The sequence below is a fragment of the Ornithorhynchus anatinus genome, chromosome 3 (assembly GCF_004115215.2).
Source record: "Ornithorhynchus anatinus isolate Pmale09 chromosome 3, mOrnAna1.pri.v4, whole genome shotgun sequence".
Taxonomy (NCBI): domain Eukaryota; kingdom Metazoa; phylum Chordata; class Mammalia; order Monotremata; family Ornithorhynchidae; genus Ornithorhynchus; species Ornithorhynchus anatinus.
The window spans coordinates 65,226,478-65,248,193 of NC_041730.1; the positions used below are offsets into that span (position 1 = coordinate 65,226,478).

At 45.0% G+C, this 21,716-nt stretch overlaps 1 long non-coding RNA gene across 1 annotated transcript in view; it reads left to right on the forward strand.

The window, feature by feature from the left end:
* LOC114810082 overlaps positions 1 to 20,870 on the forward strand; it is a 69,181-nt gene extending 48,311 nt beyond the window's left edge. The window contains exon 3 of the long non-coding RNA XR_003757813.2: positions 20,774 to 20,870. This is a non-coding gene — a long non-coding RNA (uncharacterized LOC114810082). The remainder of the gene's footprint in view (positions 1 to 20,773) is intronic.
* Positions 20,871 to 21,716: the final 846 nt, after the last annotated feature.

The following is a 21,716-nucleotide window of genomic DNA, read 5'->3' on the forward strand; positions in this document are numbered from 1 at the left end:
GTGACTGTGGGCAAGTCACTTAACTTCTCTGTGCCTCAGTTCCCTCATCTGTAAAATGGGGATTAAGACTGTGAGCCCCACGTGGGACAACCTGATTCCCCTAAGTCTACCCCAGCGCTTAGAACAGTGCTCGGCACATAGTAAGCGCTTAACAAATACCAACATTATTATTATTATTTCCATTTCACAAGACTGTAACCTTGGCATTATCTTCCAATCACCTCTGTCATTCACCCTGCATATTCAGCATGTCATCAAATCCTATTGGTTTTACCTTCACAACCTCTCTATAATCCGCCATCTATAACCTGTCAGCTGTGTGACTGTGGGCAAGTCACTTAACTTCTCTGTGCCTCAGTTCCCTCATCTGTAAAATGGGGATTGACTGTGAGCCCCACGTGGGACAACCTGATTCCCCTGTGTCTACCCCAGCGCTTAGAACAGTGCTCTGCACATAGTAAGCGCTTAACAAATACCAACATTATTATTATTATTATTATTGTTATTAACCTCTCTATCCAAACTGCTACCATGCTAGTCCAAGTTCTTTTATCCCACCTTGACTATTGTATCAGCCTCCTTGCTGTCCTCTCTGCCTCCAGTTTCTCCAGACTTGATTCCATAGTTCACTCTATTACCCAGATCACTTTTCTGAAAAGCATTCAGTCCACATCTCCCTGTTAAAAAACTACCAATGTTTGCTCATCCATTTCTGCACCAAATAGAAACTCTTTACCATCAACTTTAAGGCACTCAATCAGCTCTCCCCCTCCTACTATATAACCCAGCCCACAGACTTTGCCCCTGACATAATCAACCACTCATTTAGTACTGATTGGGGGTTTACAAAGGAAGGAAGGGATTAAGATGCCCGTTCTCCCTCTGGGGGAGGTAAGAAAGGCAGAAGAGATGAAGGAAGGGGCAGTGTAATAGGTGTGGGGAGAAGACTTGGAATGTCATCCCTGGTGCATTAGAAAGATTGTGTGCAGTCTTCAACTGAATTTGGAGGAGGGGGAAGAGTGAGTGAAATATACAGCACCTATAAACATCTCCTTATACTCCAACCTCCCCTATCTATAATTTATTTTAATGCCAGTCTCTCCCACTAGATTGTAAGCTCATTGAGGGCAGAGATCTCATGTACTTTATTGTATTTTCCCAAATACTTGGTACAGCGTTTAAGTACCATGGGCAGGGACCATTTATTGTTGTATTCTACTTTCCCAAGTGCTTAGTACAGCGCTTGGCACACAGTAAGCACTCAATAAATATGATTGAATGAAAGGATGAATGAATGGGTGCTCGATAAACTTTATCGATTGATAATCTTTGGGTGCCATTTCCCCACCCCTAGCAACTTCCTTCCCTAGATTTTTACTTGCCTCCCTCAGCTGAGTTGAAGTCTATGCCTTTTTCCAAGGTCTCTGCTCTTAGGAGGGCTTTTTTTAAGAATGGTATTGAAGCACTTACTAAGTGCCACTTAGTGCTGGAGTTGGACCCAGTCCCTGTGCCATATGGGGCTCACAATCCTCCCCATTTTATGAGTGGGGTAACTGAGGCACAGAGAAGTAAAGTAACTTGCCCAAGGTCACACTGCAGACAAGTGGTGGATCCAGGATTAGAACCCAGGAGCTTCTATCCTCTAGGCCACACTTCTTCTCACTACTCCAGTGGCTAATAGAAAATGGGAACAGGGAGAGAGGGTTCCAGAGTGGGGATTACAGGGAGTGAGGAGGGGGGAGGAGTGGTAGTGAGCCCCTGCCCCGGGGGGGAGGTGGGGGCTGGCAAGCTGGCTGGGGCACCTGAGCTCAGGGCTCAAGGTGGGGCATGTGCAGTTTCAGGATCCCCTTTCCCCTCTGCAAGTACTCAGCTTTCTCTCTCTTCGCCTCTTTTTGGCGGGCACAAGACGGATCACCATGCACATCTTGCAGTAAGATGTCCACCTCCCGGTGGTAGTTAATAATAATAATAATGTTGGTATTTGTTAAGCGCTTACTATGTGCAGAGCACTGTTCTAAGTACTGGGGTAGATACAGGGTAATCAGGTTGTCCCACGTGAGGCTCACAGTTAATCCCCATTTTGCAGATGAGGTAACTGAGGCACAGAGAAGTTAAGTGACTTGCCCATGGTCACACACCTGACAAGTGGCAGAGCCGGGAGTCGAACTTCTGACCTCTGACTCCGAAGCCCAGGCTCTTTCCACTGAGCCATGCTGCAGACTACACCATCGGCCCCAGCCTGCTCGTCCTGCGGGGCTCAGTTGATGAGCTCTGTGGCTTGGCTCAGTTAGGCCGGAGGTGGGCTGCCCATTCTCTTCCTCCTCCTCCTGCCCTCCTGGCTCCCATGGGACATGGTCCTGCAACCTCAGCCCTTACAGCCACCAGCTCCTCTTGTGGGTGGGGCTGGCTCCCGCTTCTTTAGGGCTCAAAGAGGGCCATCTCTGCCTCAGAGAGCGGTGCTTGGATGGGGGAGACTGGCTCCTCCTCGCCCCCTCCACAATCAAATGGCAGATCTAAGGCCTCATGGAGCCGGGTGGTTCTTCTGACTCGATTTCTTCCTCGCTCTCTCCTTCAGAGTGGAAAGTCTGGAGAGGAGGGGACTTTTGGGGAGCGGTTGGGATCGGTGGAGGGGAGATTATGTGCAGGTCACTGGGAACTGTTGACTGAGTCACCTTCCCACTCAGAAGAACTCCTTGAGCTGAGGGCTGTATATGAGAGCGGGGATGTGTACTGTGAAGTGTAGCGTGTCCTCTTTCCCCTTCTCCCGCTCCTAAATCACTGCGGCTTCAAATCTGCCAAAGATCCAAGCCCGAGGAAAGGCAGGGAAGTCCTTCAGCTATTGGAAGAGGTTGCGGTAGGCGTAGGCCAGGTGCCTGTGGCTTCTACCGCTTCTTTCAACCTCTCCCTATGAGAGGGAAGTACTTTACTCCAAAGGAAGATTAGATTAGAGGAAGATCCCTTTCTAGACTGTGAGCTCACTGTGGGTAGGGATTGTTACTCTTCATTGCTGTAGTGTACTTTTCCAAAAGCTTAGTACAGTGCTCTGTGCACAATAAGCGCTTAATAAATATGATTGAATGAATGAATAGCAGTCTCACCTAGCAATCAGTCAGCAACTTACATATCTGTCCCTCCTCTTTGTGGTCAATTCAGGCTGTGGTTGTTCCTAGTTGAGAACTGCAAGCAGCCTCAAGAAAATAAGATGGGTGGAAAAAAAATCCTAGGGAATTAGGAAAACTGACTGACTGTGAAGTCCAGAGAGGCAATTTGGAAGCTTCAGATAGTGCTCATTTCCTGACACCTAGAAGAAGATGTGGGGGCCTGGGAAGGCCTTAGAGGGAATAAAGAAATGAGTAGGATTCAGCAGGACATGCCTGTTGTAACCTTATCCCCAAATGATGGAGTTCTGGCTGCTCTTTGAAAAGATGGAGAATGAGCAATTAACATCCTTCCCTGCCCACCCCCTTCTCCACCTCACACACATCCCAGACATTCTTTTTCAGGCCAACCCCAAGGGATGTGTCCAGGAGCAAGTCCGAGAACTTGGTTGAAATACTTAGTAAGTGGAAGGACAGATGGATACTTTCATTACGGGGAAATTCACAACTTTGGGCAATTATACTAAGAACATGGCTGCATCTCTCTCCCTTTCCTTGCTCTTGGACGGGATCCATGTCTGCGCAGAATGGCCAGCTCAGCAGTGATGGCTCTGGGCTCTGGGAAATGAATGGATTTGTTCCTATGGATTGTGTGTGTGTGTGTGGAGGGGGATTCAAAGATTTAAAAATGCATATTTTGCTTCAGGTGAAACATATAAATGCAGAGTATAATCAATCAGTGGTATTTGAGCATTTAGAGTGGGCAGAGCATTGTACTAAGCGCTTGGGAGAGTACAGTGTAATGGAGCTGGTAGACATGTTCCCTGCCCAAAAGGAGTAAATATATAAGAACATTTAAAAGAGAGACCCTGCTAGGAACCATGATCTTGCTGCTGCTTGTGAGGGCCAGGAAGATCTGCCCTTAGCCTGATGTCTAGAATGTACCTAGAGTGTATCCCAACTCTGCCACTTGTCAGCTGTGGGCAAGTCATTTAACTCCTCTGTGCCTCAGTTACCTCATCTGTAAAATGGAGATTAACTGTGAGCCTCACGTAGGACAACCTGATTACCCTGTATTTACCCCAGCGCTTAGAACAGTGCTCTGCACATAGTAAGCGCTTAACAAATACCAACATTACTATTACCTGACAAGGATCAGGGAAATCCTGGCAGGACCTGGGCTGCTGGATGCCGCCAGCCAATCTGTAATCAATCATTCAGTGATAAGCATGGCGCAGTGGAAAGAGCACAGGCTTTGGAGTCAGGGCTCATGAGTTCGAATCCCAGCTCTGCCACTTGTCAGCTGTATGACTGTGGGCAAGTCACTTGACTTCTCAGTGCCTCAGTTACCTCATCCTCATGGGGATTAAGACTGTGAGCCCCACGTGGGACAACCTGATTCCCCTGTGTCTACCCCAGCGCTTAGAACAGTGCTCTGCACATAGTAAGCGCTTAACAAATACCAACATTATTAAGTGGACGGAATGCTTGGGAGTGTTCAACTGAGGGGATGGATAAAATCACTGCCCTCAAGGAGCTAATTGGGGGAGGCATAGGACCACCTTCAGTTTGACTGGCGGGTGCAGGGATATCTGTGGACAACTACCCTGATCAGAGGCAGAGAAGCATCTTGGCCCAGTGCATAGAGCATTGTCCGGGGAGTTAGAAGGACTAGGTTCTAATCCCAGCTCTACCACTTGTGTGCTGTGTGACCTTGGACAAGTCACTTCTCTGTGCCTCAGTTACCTCATCTGTAAAATTGGGATGAAGACTATGAGCACATGTGGGATTTGGATTGTATCTAACCTGATCAGCTTGTATCTTCCCCAGTGCTTAGTACAGAGCCTGGTACGTAGTAAGCACTTGAATGCCACATAAAAAAAAAATAGAGATGTGAAGCTCTCTTCCACATAGAAAGTGGTGAGGAAGAGGTTGGTTGGACAGGGGGATGTTTCCTAATTAGTGGGTATGTTTTGGAGCTGGATCAGAGGTTGTTCAGTGGATAAACTGATTGGAAGCTACCCCCAGGTGATTAGTCCTAGGGATAATAATAATACTTGTGGTATTTGTTAAACATTATGTGCCAGGCTGTACTAAGCGCTGGGGTGGATAAAGGAAATCGGGTGGGACACAGTTCCTGTCCCACGTGAGACTCAGTCTCGATTCCCATTTTATGGATGAGACACAGACACTGAGACACAGGGAAGTGACTTCTCCAAAGTCACACAGTAGACAAGTGGCAAAATTAGGATTAGAACCCATGACCTTCTTACTCCCAAGCCCTTGCTCTATCCACTATGCCGTGCTGACCCTTTGATTGGCGAAGTCTCCTCAGATTAAACCCTGTTTGCAACCACTTCCTTCTGGAGCCCATTAACATCTTTCTTGTGTTTGGTCTGGAGCCAGATCCAACTTCAGTGAAAATGGACTAGCCGGGGACCTCAGAGAGGAAAATGGCAAGTGGATGGCCTTGTCAGATAGCATAAACCTTCTTGCCGTAACTCCCCTTCGCCATGGTAACCATTTCTCTCGGGCTCACAGAATACACTCAGCCACAGATTTCGGTCTGGGTTCTCTCTCCTCTAGTGTTTCGGCATTCGTAATCCACTCACGCTGGTCAAGTGGAAACAGGGAGATAAAGGAATTCTGCGCTGGCCTCAGGCAGAATTCACCCCAAAATCCATCCCCCGTTACCAAGAGACGACGAGTCGCTCGTCTGTGTCTGGGATGCCTTCGTAGATAAACACAAAAGACTGGGGCTCTGGAGTGTGACCTAGCCAGGATCGTTCTTCTCCTCTACCATTTTGATTATGCATCCGCCCTACTACACTCCCCCTCTCCCACACTAGTCACACGTTGCGGCTTTTCCTCAAACTGAGGACACTGAAGAAGGCAGTGTGAGCTTTCAAGCTCCTCCCCCTCCTCCTCCCACCTAATACTAGTGCCTAGTGTCGTTTAGTAGTGTCTTCTCAGAGGCCAAGCTGAAGCCCAGCCCTCAGCTTTCTTTTTCCTACTTCTTTTTATTTTATGGAATTTGTTAAGCACTTACTTAAGCATAGGGCACTGTACTAAACTCGGGGGTAGGTACAAACTAATCAGGTTGGATGCAGTCCATGTCCCACATGGGACTCCCAATCTTAATCCCCATTTTACAGATGAGGGAACTGCGGCACAGAGAATTTAAACGACTTGTCCAAGGTCATACGGCAGTCAAGTGGTGGAGCTGGTATTAGAACCCAGGTCCTTTTATCCACTAGGTAATGCTTCTTTTCTTTGCCCCTGCTGTTCCAGAGGTAAGGAATGATTACAGAGTGGTCACCTCCATTCTCCCTTTTTTCTCCTCTCCACACCTAAGTGTTCTCATCCTTTCCAGTCATCAGAGCTGCTTTCAGTATGTTTCATAGTATTTAAGTGCTTACTGTGTCAGGCACTGGGGTAGATACAAATTAATCAGGTTGAAACTCCCACATAGAACTAATATTCTTAAACCCCATTTTACAGAAGAGGTAAGTGAGGCACAAAGAAGTGAAGCGATTTGCTCAGGGTCACACAACAGGCAAGTGGTGCCCTGACTGAGCTCCTCTTCTCCCTCTACTCCCTCTACCACCCCCCCTTCACCTCTCCGCAGCTAAACCCTCTTTTCCCCCTTTCCCTCTGCTCCTCCCCCTCTCCCTTCCCATCCCCTCGGCACTGTACTCGTCCGCTCAACTGTATATATTTCCATTACCCTATTTATTTTGTTAATGAAATGTACATCGCCTCGATTCTATTTAGTTGCCATTGTTTTTACGAGATGTTCTTCCCCTTGACTCTATTGCCATTGTTCTTGTCTGTCTGTCTCCCCCGATTAGACTGTAAGCCTGTCAAATGGCAGGGACTGTCTCTATCTGTTGCCGACTTGTTCATTCCAAGCGCTTAGTACAGTGCTCTGCACATAGTAAGCTCTCAATAAATACTATTGAATAAAAGTGGTGGAGCCGGCATTAGAACCCAGCTCCTTCTGGCTCCCAGGCCCATGAGCTACCCATTATGCACACTCCTTCTTCCTCTGCCCCCAAGAGCCTTGGGTATGTAGCCCATGTACCTTCTGAAGGAAGTACCACTTGCCCTCCACGACAGTAGAGCTGTGCACCTGCTGGGGTTGATGCCCATGAAAGAGTCACATTCCCTAGAGTCTTGGCATGGCTCTACCCTGTTGCTCCGACTCTGTTTTACTCCATTCTCATCTTTTGGCCGCTGTCATCTCAAGGCGCAATCAGGGTTGTCCGATGGCTAGTGTTTTTTAATCCAAGATGGAGTCTGAATAGTTAAAATTTATGTTTCCTTAAGCAGTAATGGCACAATCCTCCAAAGCTTTGTAGCTGAGTCAGCTCCCAGGATCACGTTTCTTTTAAACAATGAGAAGTTAATATCCGCAGCAGGATTAATTGCTCATTAAGGATTTTATTATTTGCTGAGGGATTTTACTGTCCTTGCAAATGAGATCGCTACATTTCTTTAACGGATTTTGGAGGGGCTAGGGCTGAAGGGGGTTTTTGACTGTGCCAGGTTTTAAACAAAAGACTTGAATTAAATGGGGGAAAATAGTAACATTATTCAAACACTACCATATGGTGTGAATCCCACACGGAAGCAGACTATCTTAGTTGTAGCCATTGATTTCTTTCTTTTGTTTTTTGAAAGAGAAATGGGAAGAGGTGCAGTTTAAGAAGCTAGAACTCATTTTTTGCCTTTAGATATGATCACTCTTTGGTTAAAAGAGGGGTGAAAGTAAAAGTATTTTTGCACTAGAATAGCCAGACTTTGGAAATTACTATGGAGAGCAAGCACTGCCGCAGGGGGGAGCCTTGGTGATGAAGGTTTTGTGTGGGTGTGTGGTGAAGGGTGTGGAGGGGCAGATGGGGCTTCTATAACTGTTGTGGCCAGGGTTCATTCAGTCAATGATATTTATTGAGCGCTTACTGTGTGCAGAGCACTGTACTAAGCGCTTGGAAAGTACAATTCAGCAAGAGAGACAGTCCCTGCCCACGGTGGTCTCATAGACTAGAAGCGGGGAGACAGACATCAAAACAAGTAAACAGGCATCAATATAAGTAAATAGAATTATAAATATACAGATCAGAACAAGTAAACAGTCATTAATATAAATAGAATTATAGATATGTCCATATATATACAAATGCTGGGGGGTGGGGAGTGGAGATAGAAAAAAGGAGGAGAGTCGGGGCAACGGGGAGGGGGAGCTGAGGAAAAGGCGGGCTTAGTTTGGGAAAGCCACCTGGAGGAGATAAGCCTTCAGTAGGGCTTTGAAGGATTGAGAAGAGCAGACTTTGAGTTGGAAGCAGAGCTGCTCCAGTTTCCCCTGCTGCAGCCTGGTGAAGACCGGATCTGTGCCAGGCTCAGTGTCGGGGCCGGATCTGTGCCAGATTTAGTAATGGGGCCAGAGCCATGGCAGGTTCAGAGCCGCAGGAAGCTAATCTGAAAGGATGCATCCCAGAATGGGCAACTCTGCACCTGTAGTTTTCCTGTTCAGCCACCTGGACAGGTCCAGCCAACTTTCGCCCCTGGCTGAAAGATGGGTTAGAGTCTGATGTAACCTGGGGAATTAACACTGATAAGGAAGTGAAACAGGTCCTTCCCTCCTTCAATCAATTGTATTTATTGAGTGCTTATTGTGTGCAGGGCACTGTACTGTTTGGGGGAGAGTACAATAGAACACACATTTTCTGTCCACAACGTACCTACAGTCTAGAGGGGACGACAGATGGAGAAGCAGCGTGGCTTAGTGGAAAGAGCCTGGGCTTGGGAGTCAGAGGTCATGAGTTCGAATCCCAGCTCTGCCACTTGTCAGCTGTGTGACTGTGGGCAAGTCACTTAACTTCTCTGTGCCTCAGTTCCCTCATCTGTAAAATGGGGATTAACTGTGAGCCTCATGTGGGACAACCTGATTCCCCTGTATCTACCCCAGTGCTTAGAACAGTGCTCTGCACATAGTAAGTGCTTAACAAATACCAACATTATTATTATTAATATAAAAAAGAAATTACACATAGATACATAAGTGCTTCCTCACCATTCAGACTGATTTCTTATTTTGGATCTCTAACCTTGTTCTGAGCAAGGTGTTTGGCACATTTAAAGTGTTGAATAAATTCCTTTATTATTATCATTAGTAATAATTTGGCTAAGTAGATGCTGGAGTCCAAGGCCATATCTCGGATCTAGTTTTAGTTATTTGGATGATGATCGACCCCAAAAAAGAGCTTCCTCACCCTCAGGAAGCTTGCTTTCAAAATGGATCCATTGACAAGGACACATAGAGAAAAGGTGTGATCAACAAAATAGAACCATGAATACTACTTAACATAGATATAATTTTAACGATTGATTTGGTAAATATAATCCCAGTCTGATACTTTAATTGGCAAGTTGTTTCTGTTTTTTTCTTCAAATCCCTCTTAGCCGTGCTTAATTTGTAATGAAAGAAGTACTGGGTATTGAATGTTTGTCATTTCATATTCTACACGTCTTATGTGGCAGCTTAATACTACTGCACATTGTCACAGGTTCATCTGAAAGAACAGCCTACTAATATTTCACTGTGTGAGTACCTAAACAATCTAATACTGGGCGCATGGAATCTTAGGTAATCTCTAGACCTTGATTCCCTGGCTCCAACCTCCATCTCTGCGAAATTGAGCATTTTTGATGTCAGCCACATTTGTTTTCATTTGCTTTAATGATATTTGGAAAGCGCTTACTATGTGTCAAACCCTGTTCTTAAGTTCTGGGATAGATACATGTTTATCCGTTTGGACAGTGCCTTACAGTTTAATTTGGAGGGAGGAAGGAGGATTTAATCCTCATTTTACAGATGAGGTAACTGAGGCACAGAAAAGTTTAAGTGATTTTCCCAAGGTCACACAGCAAGCAATTATCAGAGTCAGAATTAGAACCAGGTCCTCTGGCTCTCAGGCCCATATTCTTTTTTCTCGGCCATGCTATTTCTCCATTAGTTGCCAATCAACTTAATTAAATTAGACTAGGTACTAGACTGTAAATACTAAGTGCAGATAATAAGTCCAAAATGAAATAAAGGCCAGAGGTCCCTCATAGCAGCTGAGCTGAGAAGTAAAATAGCCCACTCATGCTGGGAGCTAATATTCACAGCTGAGCCAGACTACTAGACCTGCTCATCCTACATCCTTGATAAGACCCTACAGTTTCCTATCAGGACTGAAAAGACCCCAGATATTGTTTTTCTGACTTCTCATGTCTCGAAACCTGCTCCCTCCCAGTTCTCACCCCCCATAAAAATCCTTGCCCCTGTGCTTGAGCACCCAAGTGCTTGAAATGAATTGTTGACACCTCTGAAAAGAGCTAACATCTGTGCTTAATAATGCCTTTTTCTTGCTTTCCCTGAATTTCATGTTATGATTTTTAAAATGTGTCTGGAAACCATTGTTTCCTTAGCATCTTTACGATGACTTAGTAAACTGTACGAAAATGAAACCTGTCAGTGAATACTAACTCACTAGGGAAAACTACATTTCAATATATAACGTTTTCTTCACATCATTTCTAGGACTTAATCTTGACACTGGACTTGGTTTATTCTGTTTTTGAATGGTTTCCATTTCCCCAAATGACGGGGGTCCAACTGAATGGCGTCAGCCCCGATCCTCTGCCTGACAATAAGAGGAATGCGAGTTTCAGTGGGAACAAACGCTCCTCTTTTGAAATGCAGCTTTAATGGAAATGGAGTGATTAGGGAAACGGAGAGTATAGGCATGTCACCTTCTGTATTCAGCCCAAAAGTCCACTAGAAACTCCTGCTTAATCATGCTAAAGAATGTTAAATACATTTGCATTAGTGGGTTTACGGTGACAGATTAGAATTTGCAGAGATCTGTGTTTGGGCTCTCAAGCCTAATGACAAAAAAATACAGCTGTACCGTCTTCAAAACAGATGCTCCCTTGGGAGTTCGGAAAGCCAGATGGGACCAGAAATCTCCATTTATCCTTATAATGTAATAATATTGGTATTTGTTAAGCGCTTACTATGTGCAGAGCACTGTTCTAAGCACTGGAGTAGATACAGGGTAATCAGGCTGTCCCACGTGAGGCTCACAGTCTTCATCCCCATTTTACAGATGAGGTAACTGAGGCACAGAGAAGTGAAGTGACTTGCCCACAGTCACCCAGTTGACAAGTGGCAGAGCCGGGATTCGAACCCATGACCTCTGACTCCCAAGTCTGTGGTCTTTCCACTGAGCCATGCTGCTTATCCTATGAGGGTAGACACCATATTGGCCTTGGGTTTTGTTTTTTTTTGGTGGGCAACTAGGTCGTTCTTCAAAAAAGTGACCCATTTAATCATTTGGTTTTCATTCATTGTGTGAAATCTTCCGCAGGCCCTCCTAGTGCTATATTGTTATCATGTACTCTCCCAAGTGCTTAGTACAGTGCTCTGCACATGGTAAATCCTCAATAAACATGATTGACTAATACAGACCTTTTAACTGGAGGTATGCTAACTCCCTTCAGCATTTTTTTAATGGTATTTTTTTAAGAAATTACTATGTGCCAGAAACTGAACTAAGCACTTGGGTAGATACAAGCTAATCAGGTTGGATAAAGTCCATCTCCCATGTGGGGCTCACAGTCTTAATTCCCATTTTACAGATGAGGGAACTGAAGGACAGAGAAGTTAAGTGACTTGCCCAAGGTCACACTGCAGACAAGTGGAGGGGCTGGGATTAGAACCAGGTCCTTTTGACTCCCAGGCCCATGCTCTATTCACTAGGCCACAGTTATTTCCAAATAGTATGGTTTCCAGCTCTTCCAGCAAAGCCAAGACAGTGAGAAAGGAGGAACTGATTTATGAAAAATAGTAAAAATCTTCTAAATTAGTTTAATGGTTCTCAAAACTGCAGCAGTATTTTAATATGAGTTATGAGTTTATCAATATTCATATACTTATATGAACTTGTGGGTCCATAAATGTATATATGTGTAAATCTCCCCTGTTAGATTGTAAGGTCCTTGACTACTAATTCCATTGTTTTCTCCCAAGTGCTTAGTACAGTGTGCTGCACACAGCAAATCCTCACTAAATCCCATTGACTGATTTTACATAATCTTGTTCAAAATGGACCAGATCCTAACTGAGAAAACAGTCAATCATATCTGTTTTTTCACCAACTCCATTTTTCGGTCATGTGGATGAATCTGAAGAGGACATAGGAAAATTATTTTTAGACAGTCTAGTAATGTAAGTGTATAATGTAGGATATTAGGGGGGCAGGGCAATTTCTAAACCAGGAACTAATTAATTCATTAATTGGTATTTATTAAGTACTTAATGACAATGCAGAAGACTGAGGTCAAAGCAAGGTGATCAGATCAGAGTTCCTGCATGACACAGGGCTCAGAATCAAAGTGGATATTTGGTATTACTATTTCTATGATTCAAATGAGGAACTCAAGACTCAGAGAGGTTAAGTAACTTGCTCAGGGTCACACAGCTGTCCAGGAACTGGGGTAGACCCTGGTTTCTGGAGTCACTCCTGTACCTTCTCATTTAGGCCATGCTGCCTTTCAAGAAGAAGGTTTGTCTTAATTGACTCTGGCAAAATCCAGAATTTTTCATCTTGATGATAGAAAATCCAAAGTCGGGAGGATTCCAAATTCCTAATCTTAGCTCTGCCACTGACTTACTGAGCAGTTTTAAATGGAAGATGATCAGGTGCATTGGTGATGGGGGGCTACTGTTCAAAGTAGGATGGGGGTCGGCCTTGTGAAAGGGCAAAAGAGAGGAGTGGAGTGAAAGTGGGAAGAAGAGGAAATGTAGGGGTAGGGAAACTGGAGGTCTTCCTTTCTTCTCTACCACCACAGTCACCATCCAACAATTCTACCGAGGCCAAGTAGCCAGGAGTGGGGTGGCAACCCCAGTAGTCCACCTCCTCTTCTTCCTTCTCTTCTTCGCACGTAGCAACAACAGCCGGGATTGCTGCCACTAGCAGCATTATCCCCACAGCTGAGGAGTTCTGGCCCAAAGTGGGGCCCTTAATGGATCCCACTTAAAGCCCTTAGGGTGTCAGCCCATCGACCAGAAAAGCAGGCCGCCTGGTCATCGTCCTTAAATGGGACTTTTCCTCCTATTTTGTTGGGAAAGGACAGGGGACTTTTACCGTTCCAGCATTTTTTAATGTTCTGGGGACTAAGGAGCCTAGATCCTTTCCGTTAATAACCCTCGTGTGAGTCAGGTAGATTTGGAGGAGAGGAGTTGAAAACCAAGACTCTCTTCTAGACAATAATGGAAGGCAGCAATCACTGCTCTCTCCAATCCCTTTGAAGAACTGGTCAATCAATCAACCAATCATATTTATTGAGCAGGGCATTGTATTAAGCACTTAGGAAAATACAGTGTAAGAGAGTTGGGAGATATGTTCCCTGCCCACGATGAGCTTGAGGTCTGATGCCATTTATGCCATACTCCTTCTAAACCCTTTTGGCCACTTATCTGGAAGGTTTTTAGAGACTCTTTTAAAAAAAATGGTTCTAAAGAAGCAGATTGCATAATCTCTCTCGTTACTCAAGTAGCCTTCCCCAATTAAACCCTGATTTCCCTGGATCCCTTTCCCTCTTGCATCATCCGTGTACTTGGATCTGAGACCTTTGGGGGCTTGATATTCATCCTACCTTCAACCTCACAGCCCTTATGTACATATCTTTAAATTACATATTATAAATTATTTATATTAATGTGTATCTCCCCCTACAGACTGTAAGCTTGTGGGCTTGGGAGATGTCTAACTCTGTTGTACTTTCCTATGTGCTTACTACAATGCTCTACACATGGTAAGCTCTCACTAAATGCCTCTGATTGATATTCTCCAGCAAGCTCCAACCACCCTCACCATCACATTGTTGAGTTGTTCTTCTTTAGATCATCATCATCAACGGTACTTTTTGAATGTTGTGTGCAGAGCACTGTACTAAGCACTTGGAGAGTATAATACAACATAGTTGGTAGACAAGTCCCTAGATCTAGCCCACATCCTTCCTACTCCAAGATGAATCCACCTCTCCTTTACCAGGGAACAAGCAGGAGGGAACATTCTCTGAAACATAAGCTTTCCCATGCTTGAGGTTCCTGGGTTGCTGTGTAGGAAATTGTCTTCTGAAGGGATGTTCCTGGTTATCCTGTGCTCCTATAGTCTGGAAGTGGGAATTCTTGGTAGCTGGAGGAAAAGACTCAGGTCTCCAAGTGAGCTCTTCGCCTTTTATTTGGGAGGTATCAGCATGGTTTGGGAAATGGATTTGGATTCAGATTTCAAGGAGTTGTAACTTCTGAATCAGTCATTTTTCTGGCCAGGAAGTGGAAGTTTTGTTTATTTCTCCCCATCTCACTGTTTTCAGACAGCATTAATCTCTTTATAGCCTAACCTTTCCCCTGCAGTTGTACATGTGGAGATCCGTGCCCTCCGAGTAATTTTTATATCTGTTGGTCTGAAAATTGGTACTCAGTTCTAACCCCCAGAAGAACAACGATACAACACAAGCCGTCACTCATTTATGCAAGTGAAGGATTGTGCTACTGGCTTTAGCTGCAATCAGAAACAAGAATCCGAATTCTTCTGCCTACTCTTTCATGTGAGGGATCAGGGGTGAATCACTCTTGCCCTCCCATGCCATATTAATGATACACATCTACCTTCATAGGTATGGAGATAATTAATTGGTGTCTGAGTGAGATGTGCAGAATGTAGTGCACACATTTTCCTGGATTCAATCAGACGAGTCATAGCTTAGTGGAGAGAGCATAGGCCTGGGAGTCAGAAGGACCAGGATTCTAATCTGGGCTCCATCACTTGTCTGCTGTGTGACCTTGGGCAAGTCACTTGACTTCTCTGTGCCTCAGTTGTTGTCTTATGCTGATGAGTCATGTCCGACCCATAGTGACACCATGACCGTGGATACATCTCTCGCAGAGCACCCCACCTCCATCAGTTACCTCATTTATAAAATGGGCATTGAAACTATGAGCCCCAAGTGGGACAGGGACTGTGTTTAATCTGATTAGCTTGTATCTACCCCAGCCCTTAAAACAGTGGTTGACCCATAGTAAGTGCTTAACAAATACCATCATCAACGAGAGATGTGAGTACTGAGAACCAAGCAGAAATTTCAGATATCACATCACCAACTCCTATAGCAGCAAGCAAATGTCTATGAAAGGCTTGGATGACTCTAAACTCATTTTGATAACTGAGGACTCTAGAGGAATTGTATTGGTTAAAAAAAACTACAAGTTGCCCTACATAATACATATTCTGCTGCTGAGAAGCAGTATGGCCTAATGGAAAGAGCATGGGTTTGGGAATCAGAGCACCTAGGTTCCAATCCTGTCTCTGCCACATACCTGATGCATGACCTTGGGGAAGTTAAATGACTTCTTTGAGCCTCAGTTACCTCATCTGCACAATGGGGATTCAGTATCTGTTCATCCTCCTACTCAGAATGTGAGCCCCATGTAGGAGCGATTATCTTGTATCTACCCCAGTGCTTAGCACAGTGCTTGGCACATAGCACTTAGCAAATACTACGGTTGATATTATATTCTCCTTCTGCTCCAAGTAGTGAAAGTGGGCAATGTGTTTCCTCAGGGAAGTATCTAGTCTTCTCATTGGCAGGATTCTTTTCCCACAGTTTGGAAAGATGAGAAAAGAAAACGGAATCCATTCGGTATGGATCCTCTTAAAAGTACTTGTATTTTCTCATTTTGAGAGGCCCAGGATTAATAATGCAGCTTAGCAGCTTGACATTGTTTGGGCTGGATTCTGTCTGCCAGTGAAACACCCCTGATGGGTATTGTACAGTGACTTTATGTTTATGAAATTGTCCTGACCCTGGCAGCTTGGATCAGATTGGAACAATGTGGTCAGTGTTGCATGTTGATGAATAGAAACACTGGTGCCCTCACTGCTTCATGCCCAATCCCATACCATGGGAAAAGGGGCACTTTTTCAGTGCAAACATAGGGAAACATTCATAGATATTCCACTCACAGTGCTAAAGGCTGAAAGGTTTTTCAGAGGATGGTAAGAATTTTAGACAAGTCAGAGCATTCTCATGACCTGGACAAGTCAGAAATGCCCCAATTTTGCATGAAATGATCCCTGGATTGGACGCCTTGGCAAACAGATCGCAGAAGTGCTCAGTGACCAACCAGGTTACTGCCCAATCCGAAGCCCAAGGCAAGATGGCAGAAAAGCACATGGCTTTCCCTGGTTGGCATGATTTCCTCCAGCCGTGAGATGGTCAAAACCACAACAAACCACCCCATTCACACCCCAAGGCAGGTTCAAACCATACATTCCCAAGTTCATTCCACTTTTCCCTTTTCAAAGACATATTTAAGACTTACCTGAGGTCCATCAGCTACTGAACCAACTCTGTTATATTGTACTTTCCCAAGTGCTTAGTACACTGCTCTGTGCTGTAGGAGCTCAGTAAATGTGATCGATTACTCTCCAGGAGATGTTTTCCAATGTGGATGGAATGTGAAGAATCTGATTCAGTATCCTTCAAGCATCTTATGAGGACAACATCCAGGAAAATACATCTGCTACCCAATGTTTATTTAGCAGATAACTTCCTGTCTGTGGGTGTTGATTGTGAAAAAGAAAAAGGGTTAGATATTTACAAGTATTTGAAGAAAGGTCCCAGAATTAAGCCTCTAAGAACTGTCAAAGGCCAGTAGGCCTGGAGATTATGCTAAGGTACTTTGAAAAAATAATCCCTCTCACTAAAAGAGGAGTGTATTCAGAGGATCCCAACTTCCTTCTGTAATGTCTAGCATTGGCCATTCTTGCTGATTGGATCCTGACCCAACGGGAGCCACGAGTTATAAGAAGCAGCATAGCAGAGTGGATAGAGCATGGGCCTGGAAGTCAGAAGGACCTGGGTTCTAATTCCGGGTCTGCTGTGTGACCTTGGGCAAGTCACTTCACTTTCTCTGTGCCTCAGTTACCTCATCTGTAAAATGGAGATTGAGACTGTGAGCCCTACAGGGGACAGGGACTGTGTCCAACCCGATTTGCTTGTAACCACCCCATTGCTTAGTACAGTGCCTGGCATATAGTAAGTGCTTAACAAATACCATTATTATGAGGAGTTCTTAGAGATTCTTGAGCTAGCTAAGATGAGGTGGATTCAGACGGAAGCACCCCACAACTCCAGGTATAAAATGCTTTCTAGGTATAAGGCAGATGTGTTTGGGAAGGGCCAGGGGAGTCATATAGTTTCATCCCACTCTGATATTAGCTGACATCCTCTGGGGCTTCTTAAGAACTAGTAATGCAACTGCGCTGGACATCCCGACATCCACTAGTACAGTCTGTTATTTTGCAGTGTTCCTGGGGGCCTAAAAGATTGTCAGAGCTCCTTGAATCTCACCCCCAAATCCTCATCTGCCCAGGATATTTCACAAGTGGTGCAACCTGAGGGCAAGAGAATGAACTAAACGAGATCCCATCCACCCAGAAGATTCAGCGTGCATATGTTAATGTCCGTTTTAGAATGTAAAATCAGTGAGTGCAGGGATCAGATCTGAATTTGATGATTTTCAAAGAAGGGTAGCCTTCTTTAAAGTGCCCTGTTCACAAGGCCACCTTCAAATAGTTCGTGAGGTAAACAACTGCCTCAGGGAGCCGTGCCAGAGGGGGCGGGAGTGGCGGTATGGTACTGATTGCAGCTCGGAGGGGAGGGGATGAGGGTGGTAGAACTGCCCCTCAAAAAGATGGAAGAGGCAAGAGCTGCCTGTTCTTCTGCCCCTCTCTAAGATAGTGGCAACACAGCCTTGTATTGCTCAGGAAGGAAGTGGTACATCAGTGGTATGGAAGTTGGGGACTCAGAGTTGAGCTCCCTGGCTCCTTAAACTATGGCAACAACTGTGGAGAAAAGCTTTTCGGACTGATCTTCCTAGAAGACTGCAGGTGATGTCATTAAATCAGGCCCAGGGGACAGGCCATATGTACGGACACTGAAGGATAGTTGATGTCCTGAGGAAAGGGAGAGAGCGGTGAGGTTTTCCCCTCCTCAGAGCAGCCAAATGTCTGAAACTGGCCCTGCCTCAATATGGTAGAGCTTAGTAAATAAAGTAAAACCAGGAAGAATCATCGTGGCCTAGTGGATAGAGCACGGGTCTGAGAGTCAGGGGACCTGGGTTCTGATCCCAGCTTCTCTACTTGTCTGCTGTGTGACCATAGGCAAGTCATTTAATTTCCTTGTTTCTCAGTTCCTTCATCTGTAAAATGGGAATTGAGGCTGTGAGCCCCATGTAGAAGATGGACTGTGTCCAACATGATAGAGAAGCAGCATGGTTCAGTGGAAAGAGCACGGGCTTGGGAGTCAGAAGTCATGGGTTCAACTCCCGGCTCAGCCTCTTGTCAGCTGTGTGACTTTGGGTGAGTCACTTCACTTCTCTGGGCCTCAATTCCCTCATCTGTAAAATGGGGATTAACTGTGAGCCTCACGTGGGACAACCTGATTATCCTGTATCTACCCCAGTGCTTACAACAGTGCTCTGCACATAATAAGTGCTTAACAAATACGAACATTATTATTATTGTCTGGTATCTACCCAGGGCTCAGTACCTGGCGTGTAGAAAGGGCTTAAAAAATACCACTTAAAGAAAGAGGAGAAACCATTATTTTACAGTTAGAACAACATCTGCTAATTAGACCAGGAAACTCAGGGTTCTTTTTACCACTTGGTCACTCTGAGACCTTGTTTAAACAAATCACTTGACCTTTGAATAAAATAGTTTTGGAGGCCTTATTTCCCCTGCCTGTGACAGAGGGAGAGAGAGTGTGAGACATCACCTTCCTCCCAGAGATGTGGTGAAGCTTCATTGCTAGTGATGATCAAACACAGCGTGGCTCAGTGGAAAGAGCCCGGGCTTGGGAGTCAGAGGTCATGGGTTCGAATCCCGACTCCGCCGCTTGCCAGCTGTGTGACTCTGGACTAGTCACTTAACTTCTCTGTGCTTCAGTTACCTCATCTGTAAAATGAGGATTAAAACTGTGAGTCCCACGTGGGACAACCTGATCACCTTGTATCCCCCCAGTGCTTAGAACAGTGCTTTGCCCATAGTAAGCGCTTAACAAATGCCACCATTATTAAACATGCCGACACAAACACTTTTCATTACTCTCGCTGGTCTGCATTTTAAAATCCAACCCGTAGCCTTCATATGTGTCCTAGTTACAAGTTGATATCATTCCAGAAGGAGAAATGCTTTTCAGACTGGCTTTTCCAGAATGATGATTATGACATATTAAGTCAGGCTGTGGGCACATGGATGATGGACATGCACTGTAACACAGTGATGTCCCGTGGAATGGGACATGGAGTGGAGTAGCACTGATATATTTATATTAAGATATTATTTTGTTTGCCTATATTTGGTTGTCCTCATATTTGAAGACACATCTGATGAAGAAATCACCTATTTGGGTGTTGGAAAAGATCAGTGTGGGCTTACTGGGCACAAAAATAGCTATCTCTTGTTGTGCTGTCATGTTTGAGGTTTGCAGTGCCTGGTACCCTTTTCTCTTTAGCCTCATTTCCTTCCTTGTGAAATTTTTGCTCATAAAGAGCCACTCCTCTGTGGCAAAGAGGAATGAATTGGACAGGGGACCCTCTGCTCTGACATTACCAGTAATGCCAACGTGAACTCTTGCTACATTCCCAAGTTCATCCTACTTTCCCTTTTCAAAGACACATTTAAGACTTACCTGAGGTCCATCAGCTACAGTGCCAACTCTGTTATATTGCTAAGTCATCTCAAAATCTTGTTGAACTTATCAGGGCAGTCAGATTTGCCAAATAATGGCTAAAGCCCAGATCTACTGTGGTGTCAAATGTTTTCTTAGGTCGAGATGTTGGTGCTGGGCCTTTTCCTTTGTCTGAAGCACAGGAAAATTGTGCCCTCCATGACGCATTATGGTCTTAATCCATCAATTGTATATATTGAATGCTTACTGTGTACAGAGCACTGTACTAAAACCTTGGGAAAGTACATTAAAATAGACACAATCCCTGCCCACAATGGGCTTACGTGAAACCACAGTGGGAATCCAGGAGCCTTTGATAGACAGTATAAATTAATAGCACCGCCAGCAGCGAGAGCCCTCCGCTGGTCCCCTTACTCATTCATTCAATAGTATTTATTGAGCGCTTACTATGTACAGAGAACTGTACTAAGCGCTTGGAATGTACAATTTGACAACAGATAGAAACAATCCCTGCCCACTGACGGGCTTACAGTCTAATCGGGGGAGACAGACAAACAAAAACAATAGCAATAAATAGAATCAAGGGGATGTACATCTCACTGACAAAATAAATAGGGTAGTAAAAATATATACAAATGAGCGGACGAGCAAGGGGAGTGCTGAGGGGAGGGGAAGAAAGGGGGAGGAGCAGAGGGAAAGGCGGGGAAAAGGGGGCTTAGCTGAGGGAAGGTGAAGGGGAGGTGCAGAGAGGCAGCAGAGGGAGCAGAGGGAAAAAGGGAAGCTCAGTCTGGGAAGACGTCTTGGAGGAGGTGAGCTCTCAGTACTCAGAACTGAACTCCTGAACTGAACTCAAAACTCCTGACTTCCAGTGTCCAGAGTGTGGAAGAGAAGCTGTCCCAATTCCATCAGCCCCTGCTTCAGTCCAGAAAGGACTCCAACACCAGCAGCGGCAGCATGGGGCTTTTTCAACTTTTTGAACATTGGGAAACCACTGCTATGCCTGTGGCTGCGACTTTTGTGGCCGTTGATCTGAGCCGTGAGGAGCCTGAGGGCCTGGCTGGTTCTGTAATATTTATTATAATCCTTGTCTTTTATGTTTCTGTTTCAACTTTCCCTATGTGCCCTCTTCCCCTTCCTCTTTGTGAGTCTCTCGGTGGCCAGAGACCGTTGCTATAGTGCTTTCCACACAGTAGGCATTTAATAGATATTTTCGCTACTATTACTACTGGTAATACTACTGCTACTTGTTCTAGGAGTCCTTTTCAATTTTTTCTCTGGTTTCTCCTCTGTTGCTCATCCTCTATCTGTGGACAACCCCCATGGCTCCGTTCTGGGTCATCTACTCTTCTCTCTTTACACTCCCTCCTTCAAGTTTACATTCCCATGATTTCAGAGCTCACCTCTTTGCCAGTGACTCCCAAGTCCAAATCTCTTGCCTTGACCTGTCATCTCACCTCCAAGCCATCTCCACTCGGATGCCCTGCTGCCACCTCAAACTCAACGCATAGATAACTGAATCTAGAGTGCTAATAATAATAAGAGTAATAATAGTAATTTTGGCATTTAAGTGCTTACTTTGTGCCAAGCACTGTTAAGTGCTGGGTAGATACAAGGTAGTCATGTTAGACAGTGTCTCTATCTTAATCTCCGTTTTGCAGATGAGGTAACTGAGGCACAGAGAAGAGAAGTGACTTGCCCTAGGCAGCAGACAAGTGGTGGAGCCAGGATTAGAACTCACGTCCTCTTACTTCCAAGCCCCTGATTTTGCTGCTAGGCCATGCTGCACCTCATGGCCTCTTCAATGCTGTTGCC